Source organism: Ovis canadensis, chromosome 7 (assembly GCF_042477335.2).
Source record: "Ovis canadensis isolate MfBH-ARS-UI-01 breed Bighorn chromosome 7, ARS-UI_OviCan_v2, whole genome shotgun sequence".
Lineage (NCBI taxonomy): Eukaryota > Metazoa > Chordata > Mammalia > Artiodactyla > Bovidae > Ovis > Ovis canadensis.
In genome coordinates, this window is record NC_091251.1 from 35,986,602 (window position 1) to 35,999,333 (window position 12,732).

The window sequence follows — 12,732 nt, forward strand, 5'->3', positions numbered from 1 at the left end:
AAATGACCTGTGTTGCATGATTCCGCTTATACAGGATGTCTAAGGCGGTCAGACTCAGAGAGAGCAGAATAGTAGTGGTCAGGAGCTGGAGGAACAAGGGAATGGGGAGTTACTTTTTAATGAGTACAAATTTTCAGTTTTCCAACATGAAAAGAGTTCTAGAGATGAATAATGTTGCTGTTTAATAATAATGTAAATGTATTTAATATCACTGTATTATATACTTAAAATTATTAATATGGTAAAAAATGTCTGTTAGGATGGTAAGGTTTTTTGAGTTAAACAAATTTAAGACTTTTTAAAGTTAATTTTTACTGGAGTATAGTTGATTTACAATGTCAGTTTCCACTGTACAGCAAAGTGAATCCGTTGCACATATACAGCATATCCACCCTTTTTAGAATTATATTCCCATATAGGCCATTACAAAGTATTGAGTAGAGTTCCCTGTGCTCTACAGTAGGTTTCTTGTTAGTTTTCTATTATATTATATATATATATACTAGTGTGTATATGACAATCCCAACCTCCTAATTTATCCCTCCCCTACTTTCCCCCTGGTAACCATAAATTTGTTTCCTATATCTGTGACTCTACTTCCGTTTTGGAAATTGGTTCATTTGTACCATTTTTTTAAGATTCCACATATAGGTAATATATGATATTTGTCTTTGTTTGACTTGACTCAGTATTACAATCTCTAGGTCCATCCATGTTGCTGCCAATGGCATTATTTCATTGTTTTCATGGCTGAGTAATGTTGCATTGTCTATGTGTACCACATCTTCTTTATCCATTCTTTCCATAGACATATAGGTTGCTTCCATGTCCCTGGTATTGTAAATAGTGCTGCAGTGAATATTAGGGTACATGTATTTTTTCAAATTATTATTTTCTCCAGATTTATGCCCAGGAGTGGAATTGCTGGGTCATATGGTAGCGCTCTTTTTAGTTTTTTAAGGAACTTCCATACTGTTCTCCATAGTGGCTATACCAATTTATATTTCCACCAACAGTGTAAGAGGGTTCCCTTTTCTTCTTTTCTCCACACCTTCTCCAGCATTTATTGCTTGTAGATTCTTTGATGATGGCCATTCTGATCAGTGTGAGTAAAAGTGAAAGTCACTCAGTCATGTGCAACTCTTTGTGACCCCATGGACTCTACAGTCCATGGAATTCTCCAGTCCAGAATACTGGAGTGGGTAGCCTTTCCCTTCTCCAGGGTATCTTCCCAACCCAGGGATCAAACCCAGGTTTCCCACTTTGCAAGCAGATTTTTAACCAGCTGAGCCACCAGGGAAGCCCAAGATTTTTTACCAACTGAGCTACCAGGGAAGCCCAAAGATCAGTGTGAAGTGATATCTCATTGTAGTTTTGATTTGCATTTGTCTAATAATTAGTGGCATTGAGCATCTTTTCTTTTTTTAAATTGAAATTTATTTATTTTAATTAGAGGTTGGTTACCTTACAATATTGTGCTGGTTTTGCCATACATCAACATGAATCTGCCACGTGTGCACACATGTTCCCAATCCTGAACCCCCCTCCCACCTCCCTCCCTATACCATCCCTCTGGGTCATCCCAGTGCACCAGCCCCAAGCATCCTGTATCCTGCATCGACACTGGACTGGCGATTCATTTCTTATATGATATTATACATATTTCAATGCCATTCTCCCAAATCATCCCCCTGCTCCCTCTCCCACAGAGTCCAAAAAATTCTTCCAAACATCTGTGTCTCTTTTGCTGTCTCACATACATTTCATGTGCCTTTTGGTCACCTGTACATGTTCTTTGGAGAAATGTCTATTGGATCATCCCCTCATTTTTAATTTGAGTTGTTTGGTGTATATATATATATATATATATATATATATATATATATATATATATATATATGGAGCTGCATGAGCTGTTTGTATATTTTGGAGACTAATCCTTTGTCAATTCGGTTGCAAATATTTTCTCTCATTCTGTGGATTTTCTTTCTGTTTTGTTTATGATTTCCTTTGCTATGCAAAAGCTTTTAAGTTTAGTTAGGTTCCGCTTGTTTATTTTTGTTTTTATTTTCATTACTCTAGGAGGTAGACCAAGAAAATATTCTATTGTGATTTATGTCAAAAAGATTCTATTGTGATTTATGTCAAAGAGTGTTCTGCCTAGGTTATCCTCTAAGAATTTTTATAGCATCCAGTCTTACATTTAGGCTTTTAATCCATTTTGAGTTTATTTTTGTGTATGATGTTAGAGAGTGTTCTGATTTCATTCTTCTACATTTAGCTGTCCAGTTTTTCCAGCCTCACTTATTGTAAAGAATGCAAGACATTTCTCTTAAGATTTCTACTCTACACAATTGTTTTCCAAATACAAATATAAGAGGTAGCTACTATACAAGATCACTTAGCAATCACCCATTACCATTCAACTTTTAAAACACTGAGAAAAATGGGAATCAAGGTAGAAGGAAGAAATTGGAGAGAAGGAATATTTGGGATTGTGTAACAGTGATTGAAAGAGAGGGCCTAGAGGGGTGCAAAATCAGCCACATGATGGCAAAAATGGTTTTGGAGGCATGTGCAGTGAAAGGCAAGACCAGAGACAGAACATAATTCATACAGTACTTCACAAAATGTCCTTCTAAGAGCCACTCAGTATTGATCTGTTTGTGGATGAGACTGAAGAGAGGCAGGAAAAACTTATATTATGGAAACTGAGCCATTCAGTGATAGAGGTGTTAATAAGCAATGAGTATTAGCACAAAGTAGGCAGCTTAGAATGTAAATAAGGGTGCAATTAACTCAGCTAACAAAACTAAAATGAATGAATTTATTGAATGGTGTAAAACAAGATGATATTCAAAAGAAGGAAACTCACACAGATTTCACAACAAAACAACGCCTGTAATATAACATATAGTCAATTAATATTTAATGAATTGCTAGGAAAATTAAATAAACAGTCTTGTTTAGGCTTCAGAGACAAAGCAGAACAGGCCTCTGACCTTGCTTCTAACCTGCTTGGACACTGCCCTGACCGTGAGTTGACTGAGTAACTGCCTACTCTGAGTGCAAGACTTCTAGCACCATGGATAAGATGGGGAAGGAATCTTGAGATTGTTGAGCTCCTAAAGGGATCCCCAGCCTTAGCAACACTCCAAGTTTTACATGACAAAACGAACAGCATTAACATGAAACCAGAGCTGCAATTTAGTCACAGATTGAGGATGATATCAGTTTGCAACTGCCCTGGGATTGTAAGTGGGAGCCCTGAACTGCAATCTTTGAAGTCTCACCCATGGAGAGGACTCTTTTGATAATTGGGACTCCAGATATGTTGTGACTTCGGACTTCCCAGTGCTGAAAACTCTCAAGTCTGGATGTTGACCTCCATCCAAGTCTGGATGTTGGTCAAAACCCAATTTGGTGATGTATCATCTGCTCTTTCTATTTCTATTTTCTTTTAATGTTAGTGTGTTTAATGCTTATATATTGAAAGTAAGTTAGATAACTCTCCAATAAACATCTATATTATTTATTTGTATAAAACAAGTGGCTTATTTTGTTAACAAATCCTTTGAACCTGAGACAAAAGTGAAAACTTTTGGTAAACATGAATAAATTGAAATGAAAATCCAACAATTCACACATATTTTTACTGATTTGTAATTCAGACATTTCTGAATTTCCTTAGTCAATTCTTCTAGCTCAATGGTCTCTACAGCAGGTGGAGCAGGGCCCTGGGTTTTGGTGCAGGCCCCTCCTACACACGTCTCACTGTGGGCTCACTCAATGCACAGAAATACACTGCAGAGTCCTCCAGCTGTGAAGCTGAGATGACAAGTGTGATAGATTTTCTTGCTTTCTGGAAGTTCAATGAGTAGCGACCTTCTGTGGCATTTTGCTGGCTATAAGAATCCTGATGAATAAGGAGAATCATCCCCCCACTGCTGGGCTGCTTGTACCAGAATAAACGGTAACGTGACTCACTAGTGTCATACTTGCAGTCCAGGGTCACAGCTTCCTTCTCCTGCACTAATACTTGTGGTTGGTCTTGAGTTACCTTCTGGGCAATAATGGATCCTAAAGAGAAAAAATAGAATCAGAACCTTAGGAATAAGTGGTACAGAATAAAGAAATCCTATTTTAGAAACTACTACCCCTTCTTCCCTTAGGTCACAGAGGAGGCACAGTTCCACTGGGGCCATCCTTACCCAAACACAGTGAAGCCACGACCACCTTCAGAAGGCTGGAGAGAAGCATGTTTCAGCTCTTCCACTAGATGGAAAATATCTTCTTCTTCAATGTCAAGGCTTTGCAAGGTGAGGTGAGCCTGACAGGGTGAGGGAAGGATTGCTGGGTGTGTGCTGCTGCCGCCCCACAACAGGAAACAGGAGTTTCCTGGAGTAGCAAGTTGATGTGGCTCATGTCAACTTCTCTATGGACCAGGTGAGAGTCTCACTCACCCCAAACTTCCTTTTGCATTAACCAGCTCTTCAGTTTGGAGAAGGCAATGGCAACCCACTCCAGTGTTCTTGCCTGAAGAATCCCAGGGACAGGGGTGCTTGGTGAGCGAGTCGGACATGACTGAAGCGACTTAGCAGCAGCAGCAGCTCTTCAGTTCAGTTCAGATCAGTTGCTCAGTGGTGTCCAACTCTTTGCAACCCCATAAACCACAGCACGCCAGGCCTCCCTGTCCATCACCAACTCCTGGAGTCCACCCAAACCCATTTTCACTTGATATCAATTGTATCTGAAAATAAACACAAGTCAAATTTGATATTGAAAGGAAGAGTGATAATTTGACAAACTACTGTGTTCAGCTGTTGCATCTATGATGGAACTTGTTTTAAAATACTGCATGTAATGGATTATGGAAACAACATAAGATGTAATGATCATTTATCCTCATACCTACATATGCTTTCTTTCACTTAAGTTAGAAATAATTGCTTTATGAAAAGAAAAATGTTTGTGCTAATTACTGCAGGTTTCTCAACCTGCATATCAATGTAGCTATCACTATAATTCTTCACCACAACATCTGTTCAGTTACCTAACTTGGGACCTAATAGTAGGAGAAAAGATAATCTCCCTTTGCAGAAGGCTAGAATGGATCTCGCAGACATGGAGTCCTGACACAGTGGTCCCTTTCTCTTCTCTGTTTGTCCTGACAGGCCAGGTCTGTTGAGAGAGGGCAAATAAATGCTAGATTTTGGTCATCGGGTTACCAAGCCTTTGAATTTATATTGTTCCCATTAATTCAGTTGGAACCCTCTTAGTCAGGTCTGAGTCTTTGCGACCCCAGACCTGCCAGGCTCCTCTATCCATGGCATTCTCCAGGCAAGAATACTGCACTGGGTAGCCATTCCCTTCTCCAGTGGATCTTTCCAACCCCAGGATTGAACCCAGGTCTCCTGCATTGTAGGCAGATTCTTGACCATCTGAGCCACCAGGGAAGCCAAAAGAGCCTCAGAAAGCCTCTATATTCTGTGCACCTAGTTCTAAGGGAATATACCACAAGAGACCTCCATAAGATAGCTGATCATAAGACCACTACTGATTATGATATTTGTGTAAGAATGTGAAAGGAAAGCCATGCCTAAGGATATTACTAAGCAACATGGTGTCAACTACAAACTGGCACTTGCCAAGAGTGTTTGCCAGCCACTGAACAACAGCGAGGGCATCTGTCTTCTGCCTCTACAGAGACTGAGCCCTGCGCTGCTGCAGCTGCTGACCTTCAACACCCGCTGAGGGGAACGCAGGGTGGAGAGTGAGGCACTCTGTGCTCCAGGGAAACTGGGGAAACAGGTCTTTACATGGCTAGATACTTTCAGGAACCGATTTCATGATCCCAATCCTTGCATCTCTTCATAGCTAGAAAAGTCCTAAACCCCTTCATGGTGACATCAGCTCCTTGTGACTAGCAGAAAATCTTTTGTAAAGTAAGCACTTGATTGCATTGAATTCTCCCTTCACCAAAATCTTGTATGTTGACTTTCCCCCACTGCCTCTTTGGAGCAATCTCTCAGAGCTATCTGAGATTCAGTCTCCCCAGCTGCAGTCCTCATTTTGCCCCAAGTAAAACTTAATTCACAACTCTCACATTGTGCATCTTTTTAGTTGACAATGGCAAACAGCAAAGAGCTGTTACCTACAATGGCCTACCCCTTAAAGTTGAACAGAACTTATCTTCTTATCTCAAAGTAATCGCAGCCTCAGCTGAACTGGTTGAAGTTTTTTCAGATCCTGCCCTGAATCTCCATTAAATCTGATGGTACCACACATAGCACAAACTGTTCTCCAACCTAAAAACCCCAACCTTTTTCTACCATTCAGTTGACTAATACAAAATATTACTCAGGTTATTCAACTTTGTTACCCTTCTCAGTGAAAGGTTCTCCTGATAGTACCTCTGCTATTCAAAACACCTTCATGTCCAGGACAGATATTTTTAACACTCTCCTACCAAATGTGAATTAATGTGTTTTAAAATAATCTTATCTTAAATATTAAAAAGAGACAACACCAGACTGTCTGTGCAATAACTATTCTAAACTCCTTTTTAAACCAATCATTAGCAAAAATGAAATTAACGAAGTAGCTGAACTTGTGGATCTATCTTGGATTCATTAAATTGCGAAAAGTATACATACAGTGGTAGTTATAGGTTTTTAACACAGTTCACATATCATGTATGCCTGTGAAAGTGAAAGTCGCTCATCATGTCTGACTCTTTGTGACCCCATGGACTATACAGCCCATGGCATTCTCCAGGCCACAACAGGCCACAATACTGGAGTGGGTAGCCTTTCCCTTCTCCAGGGCATCTTCTCAACCCAGGGGTTGAACCCAGCTCTCCCACATTGCAGGCAGATTCTTTACCAGCTGAGCCACAAGCAAAGCCCAAGAATACTGGAGTGGGCAGCCTACCCCTTCTCCAGCAGGTCTTCCCAACCCAGGAATTGAACCAGCATCTCCTGCATGACAGGAGTCATCCTTTCTTATTTCTTTAACAAACATCTACTGATAATCAACTATGTGAATGGCAAATGCTCAATTCAACATATAATAGTAAATGAAAAACATTATAAGCCTATTGTAATGATAATTTATTAAAAAGGTAAGCTGAATATTCATAATACTATGTGATTGCAGAATTATCAATATCATATTTATTGGATACCACACATTTCCCTATAATTGGCATGCAATATATAACCAGAAAAATAATAAATGCTGTTTTCAAAACACAATATTTTTTAAAAAACCCATTCATAATAAGGATTCTGAATTGCTCCCAAGAGGTTATTTATAGAAAAGGAGTCTGAGTGGCAAATGTAAAGGCAATCTTACAATTTTGAAACAAAACAATGCTAACTCCCTTCAAGAATTCAGTAAGCAGCAAGTATCCATAAAATGTGTCATACTTTCTGGGTCATCTTGAACCTAACCTTCTATTCTATGCTTGTCTAACACATCAGTTTCCACTTGCAGACAAACAGTATGACAAATGCTGCTTTGAAGGTTGCACCAAAGGAAGGGGGCTGCCCCAGGCACAAGTGTGAGTGCAGGGGGCGGGCGCCTGGGGAGCACTGTGTCCTTGCTGCTGTCCAGCCGAGTCTCCAGGCTGGATGGTTGCGATGTGCAGGGAGAGATGGTTGGCGGTCTTATTCAATAAAACAGTCAATCTCTGGTCTTTTTTTTCACCCATATTTGAATGAATAGCTACAAGGAGTTGGGGACCTTTCCCAGGTTCTTGCTTATACCAAGGGAAGTAGGCTGAAGCTGTGTCTGTATAAGTGCAGGTGATAACAGAGCTGTTTCCCTCCTGGACACTCAGGGTAGAAGGACTCTGCTCCACCTTGTTCCCAAGGCTGACACCTATGGAGAAAGTAGAAGTCAAGAGAAAGGACAAGGGTTGTCAGATTAAGTTCCACAATTTACTTTCCCTTTTCTACAATAACTAGAAGAAACCTGAATAAAGTCAGTCTCGGGGTCTAAAGAATATCTACTAATCCACTCTGTTTCCCTTAAACCCTCAACTCACAGTCCAGCTGCAGCCATAAGAACATGATTAAAGCTCCAATGGGTGTCTTCATTGTTTTTCCCATTTAGGATCAATTGTGGACCTGCAGTCTCCAACCAGGAGACCTGCTTCTGTTACCAAGTGTCCCTTCTTTTCTCTAGTAGTTTCTTTCATTGTCTACCCAGCCAATAAGAAAAGGGTCTGCTTCTGCCCTAAGCCTCTTCATTCACAATCCACTCAAATGAACCCTCCACATGTTCTGATCAGCAGAGGTGCACCGCCATCTGGTGGTCACATCTCTAACTACTGAACTCTGGTTAAATATCCTTTTCATGGCTGTGCCTATGAGGGACATGCATAAAAACAGCAAAGGTCAAACAAATTATGTCTCAGATTGATGTAATCTCAATTCAGTTCACTTCAGTCACTAAGTCATGTCCGACTGTTTGTGACCCCATGAACCGCAGTATGCCAGGCCTCCCTGTCCATCACCAACTGCCAGAGTCCACCCAAACCCACGTCCATCGAGTTGGTGATGCCATCCAACTATCTCATCCTCTGTCGTCCCCTTCTCCTCCCGCCCTCAATCTTTTCCAGCATCAGGGTCTTTTCAAATGAGTCAGCTCTTTGCGTCAGGTGGCCAAACTATTGGAGTTTCAGCTTCAACATAAGTCCTTCCAATGAACACCCAGGACTGATCTCCTTTAGGATGGACTGGTTGGATCGCCTTTAGGATGGACTGGTTGGATCTCCTTGCAGTCCAAGTGACTCTCAAGAGTCTTCTCCAAAGCATCAATTCTTCAGCACTCATGCACAGTAAGAATGTAGAGATAGAGAATTTGACTGTTTATAAGCTGAAAAGAGGTAGATGCTGTTGCTCTTTATTCAATGATGGGTCTGATATATAGTTTTTAAATTATAAAAACACCATGATTCACTCTCCTAAACAAACAAACCAAATTTTATATATATATATATATGAAACTATCAAGTTTAGCCAATATACCATTCTCATTTGCCTGTTATGGAGGAAAACTCTCTCTAAAAGGAACTTATAAGCCAAAGATGAGAGTAACAGAGAGAAGATCATTTGATATTTCAACTGCCTGTTATCTCAGACTGTCTGCTCTAAGCTGGTTTTTAGTGGCCCCTTGCTTTCTCAGAGAATTGACAGTAGAATCAGTTGAAATGTATCCTAAAATGCAATTACTAAACGGCAGAGATCTAAGTGTTGCAGTTTGCATTAGACAGCTTTTCTCTGCTCAGCAACTAGGGTCTGGAAGAAGAATATAGGAACAGAATAAGGGGGAGGTGAGAGTATCCAGTTTATCCTCTACTTTCTACTGCTAGCTCATTTGATCTATTTTTAAATTATATAATTTTTTATTCTGTCTTTTGGATGTAGTTCCTGTTTTGTAAAATGAGGTTGAACTAAACCCTGTCTAAGGGCTCATCTGGCTCTAAATTCTTTTATACTATTTAGCAGAACAAATCTTTATTGAGGTCTACTTATATACAATATAAAGTGATGAGAGAGAGTGGGGAGAACCCCCTTGCCCTCTGGAACCCCCAACACTATTTTCACATCCCATGCAGTCTTTGGGGGCTGCAGTGGCCACTAATTAACCCTAGGGCCTTCCTTGGAATGAATCCCTATCTGTGATTTCATTTCTCCTATAAAATCAAGGAGAATATAAATCCATAGTAAAATGGCATAAAATGGGACGTGGCTCACTGAATATAAGCATCATCACAGACAGTGAGGTCAAAGGGGCTTTGTGACTGAATTGGCAAGAAGATGTTCTTCTGGTGACTCATTCTATGAGTCTTATTTCATCTTGTAGGAATAAAAGAAAAAACATCGGCATGACTGGAGGACCTGGAGGAAGTAGATGAGTTTCCTGCAGGTAAAGCAAGAGGCTCTTTCTAAAGCAACCAAATTGGTTTCTGGCTTCTGCCTTTCTCCTTGCAAGTGTAGGTGGGGATCACCTATATCATTTTTAGAACCAGTGCAAAATGAAAATTTGAGATTTTCTTTACAAGAAGCGGAGTAAAGTTTCATTAGGTAATGTTTCTAGAGGGCTTCCCTGGTGGCTCAAATGGTAAAGAATTTGCCTGCAATGCAGGAGACCTGAGTTCGATCCCTGGGCCCATCCCTGGGTCTGATCCCTGGGTTAGGAAGATCCCTTGGAGTAGGAAATGGCAACCCGCTCCAGTATTCTTGCCTGGGGAATTCCGTGGGAGGAGGAGCCTGGCAGGCTACAGTCCATGGGGTCACAGAGTAGGACAGGATGGAGCGACTAACACTTTCACTTTCAACGTTTCTAGTGGCACCATTTTTCTAAAATGCTTTAACTCTTGATACAGATTAGTTTCATGTATCTGAATCTAACTTTTTGAGACTTTTGATCATTTTAGATTCACAGAAAAATTCAAGAGAAGACGCAGAGGTTTCCAATATACCTCCCACTCCCACACTTGCATAACCTCTCTTCTTATCAACTGCCACATGAGACTGGTCTATTTCTCACAACTGACGAGCCCATATTAACACATTATAATCGCCCAAAGTCTATAGTCTACCAGGATTCACTCTTGGTGTTGTACATTCTATGGGTTTACACAAATGTATAGTGGCATGTGTTCGTCATTATAGTATCACAGAGAGTAGTTTCACTCCTGAAAATCCTTTGTGCTCTGCCCATTCATCCTTCCGCTCCCCTCGATCCTTGCAATCACTGGTGTTCACTCCCTTTGCAATTTCGCCTTTCCCAGAGGGTCCCATGGTTGGAATCATATAGCAGGCAGCCTTTTAGATTGACTTCTTTCACTTAGCTTCATGCATTTAAGTTTCCTCTGAATTTTTATGGCTTGACAACCTATTTCTCTTTAACACTGAGTAATATTCCATTGTTTGGATGTACCACAATTTACTTATCCACCCTCTTGTTGAAGGACATCTTGGTTAGTCCCAGATTTGGTAATTATGAATGAAGTGCTCTAAACTCCCGTGCTTTCTCTTAGCTTGTGGCAGCTGCCGTCAGTGTGTGGTGCTCCTTGGCTTTCAGACACATCACTCCAGTCTCTGCCTTGTCTTCACATAAAAAATTATTTTTCTCATATTTGTTATTACCAGGACTCAAAAATCTGAATACAAACTTTAAAAACATTACACACATTTAATTCCCTTTTCACTCTGAAGGAATACACAAGTGCAATTAACCAAAAAATTGAGTCATCTCTTTCTATTTGTCGATCACCGTAAATTTTTCCAAGCATTTTCCATCAGAGAAATTTATATATAGCTTACATTTTATCTGTCAGGAGCACTAGATTGGTTTAACAGGACATTGAATATTGGCATCTACATGGCTCCATATTAGAGCTTTGTATCCATGAGAGATTTCTGGGAAGAAGAAGGGCAAAAAAAAAAAAAGTTAAATGACAGTCCTAAAGGATCTGATCTTCAGAGGAAAAAGTGCTGAATTATGAATCTGGAAACCCACAGAGGTAACAAGGGTACTTGGACGGTGTAGTACTGTGCAGGGCTGGGGCTGAGGCAGCTGCAGTTTGGGTACAGGCTGCAGGCCACCTGGGAGCACTGTGCCTCCACCGCACAGAGGTAGGTGGCTGCGTCTTCCAGCTGGGAGGCTGTGATGTGTAGGGTACTATACCGCTCCTTAGAATTCACTGTGGAACTCAGCCTTTCATTCTGCTTTGTCCCTGAAGCTATGACAAACAGCCTGGTGAGGCTGCCTCCGGGATTCTGCTGGAACCACTGCACAGTGCTCACTGTGTCAGAAAAATTGCACCACAGAGTAGAGTTGGCTCCCTCCTGGAGGCTCAAGATTGAAGGACTCTGCTCCACCTTCAGTCCCCTCACCCCTGCTTGGAAAGAGAGAGAAGCAAACACGAATGATGTCACTGGGGAGTCATGGATGGGGTTTCCAGACCAGGAAACTATCTCAGGAAACACCTGAGGATGTAGGACCATCTAGGAGTTCCAGGTCAGCTCTCCTCCCCTCCCTCCCACTGACAGCTGTGGACACTCCCCAGTTCCCTATCTGGGATGACCCCAACTCACAGCAAGTCTGGATCCACAGAAACCCTAGCAAGGTTCCCCATCTTCTCTTCATGATCCCTTGCCCAGTTACTGAGGTGCCTTCGCCCCTGCTCTGAAGAATATAGAGTCTTGGGGCCAGAGAAATTTTGTTCTTACTGTCAGTACGTTCCACCAGAATCACTGAGTACCAATCACATCTGAGGTGAGGCAACTCACTTAACAGGAAACTCCACCCACAGTGGCCTAGTGAGACTGCAGTAAGGTCAGCAGTTTCTCCAAAATTGAGGTTTAGAGAGACAGTGCAGAGAAGTAAAAGCAATATTTCCGATATGTGAAGTCGTAAAGAATTTTTTTTCTTAAAAGACTATATGTAAGAGAAGATTGTGGGATAGTGTGTGAGGAAAGGTAGATGATATTTCTAGAAGACTTGTGTCATGATGGATTATGTAGAACTTTGAGGAATTATAGGGAAGGATGACCCATTTTTCAAATTGCATAGTTTGGCAGAGATTTTGATAATTCAGTTATGTGAACATTCTGATCAAGGAAAACTATCTGATACATGCATTGTTTATTGCAGAAGTAACTACAATTTCTTGAAATCATTTAGAAACCAAGATATATAGTCGGCCTCTGCACA

At 40.9% G+C, this 12,732-nt stretch overlaps 1 long non-coding RNA gene across 1 annotated transcript; it reads right to left on the reverse strand.

The window, feature by feature from the left end:
- Positions 1-7,091: 7,091 nt before the first annotated feature.
- On the reverse strand, positions 7,092-12,274 carry LOC138443436 (uncharacterized). The gene is made up of 4 exons (XR_011258144.1): positions 12,114-12,274; positions 11,536-11,914; positions 11,340-11,435; positions 7,092-7,884 (listed from the first exon to the last, which is right to left on the reverse strand). It is a non-coding gene; the product is annotated as an uncharacterized lncRNA (long non-coding RNA).
- Between the last annotated feature and the right edge of the window lie 458 nt (positions 12,275-12,732).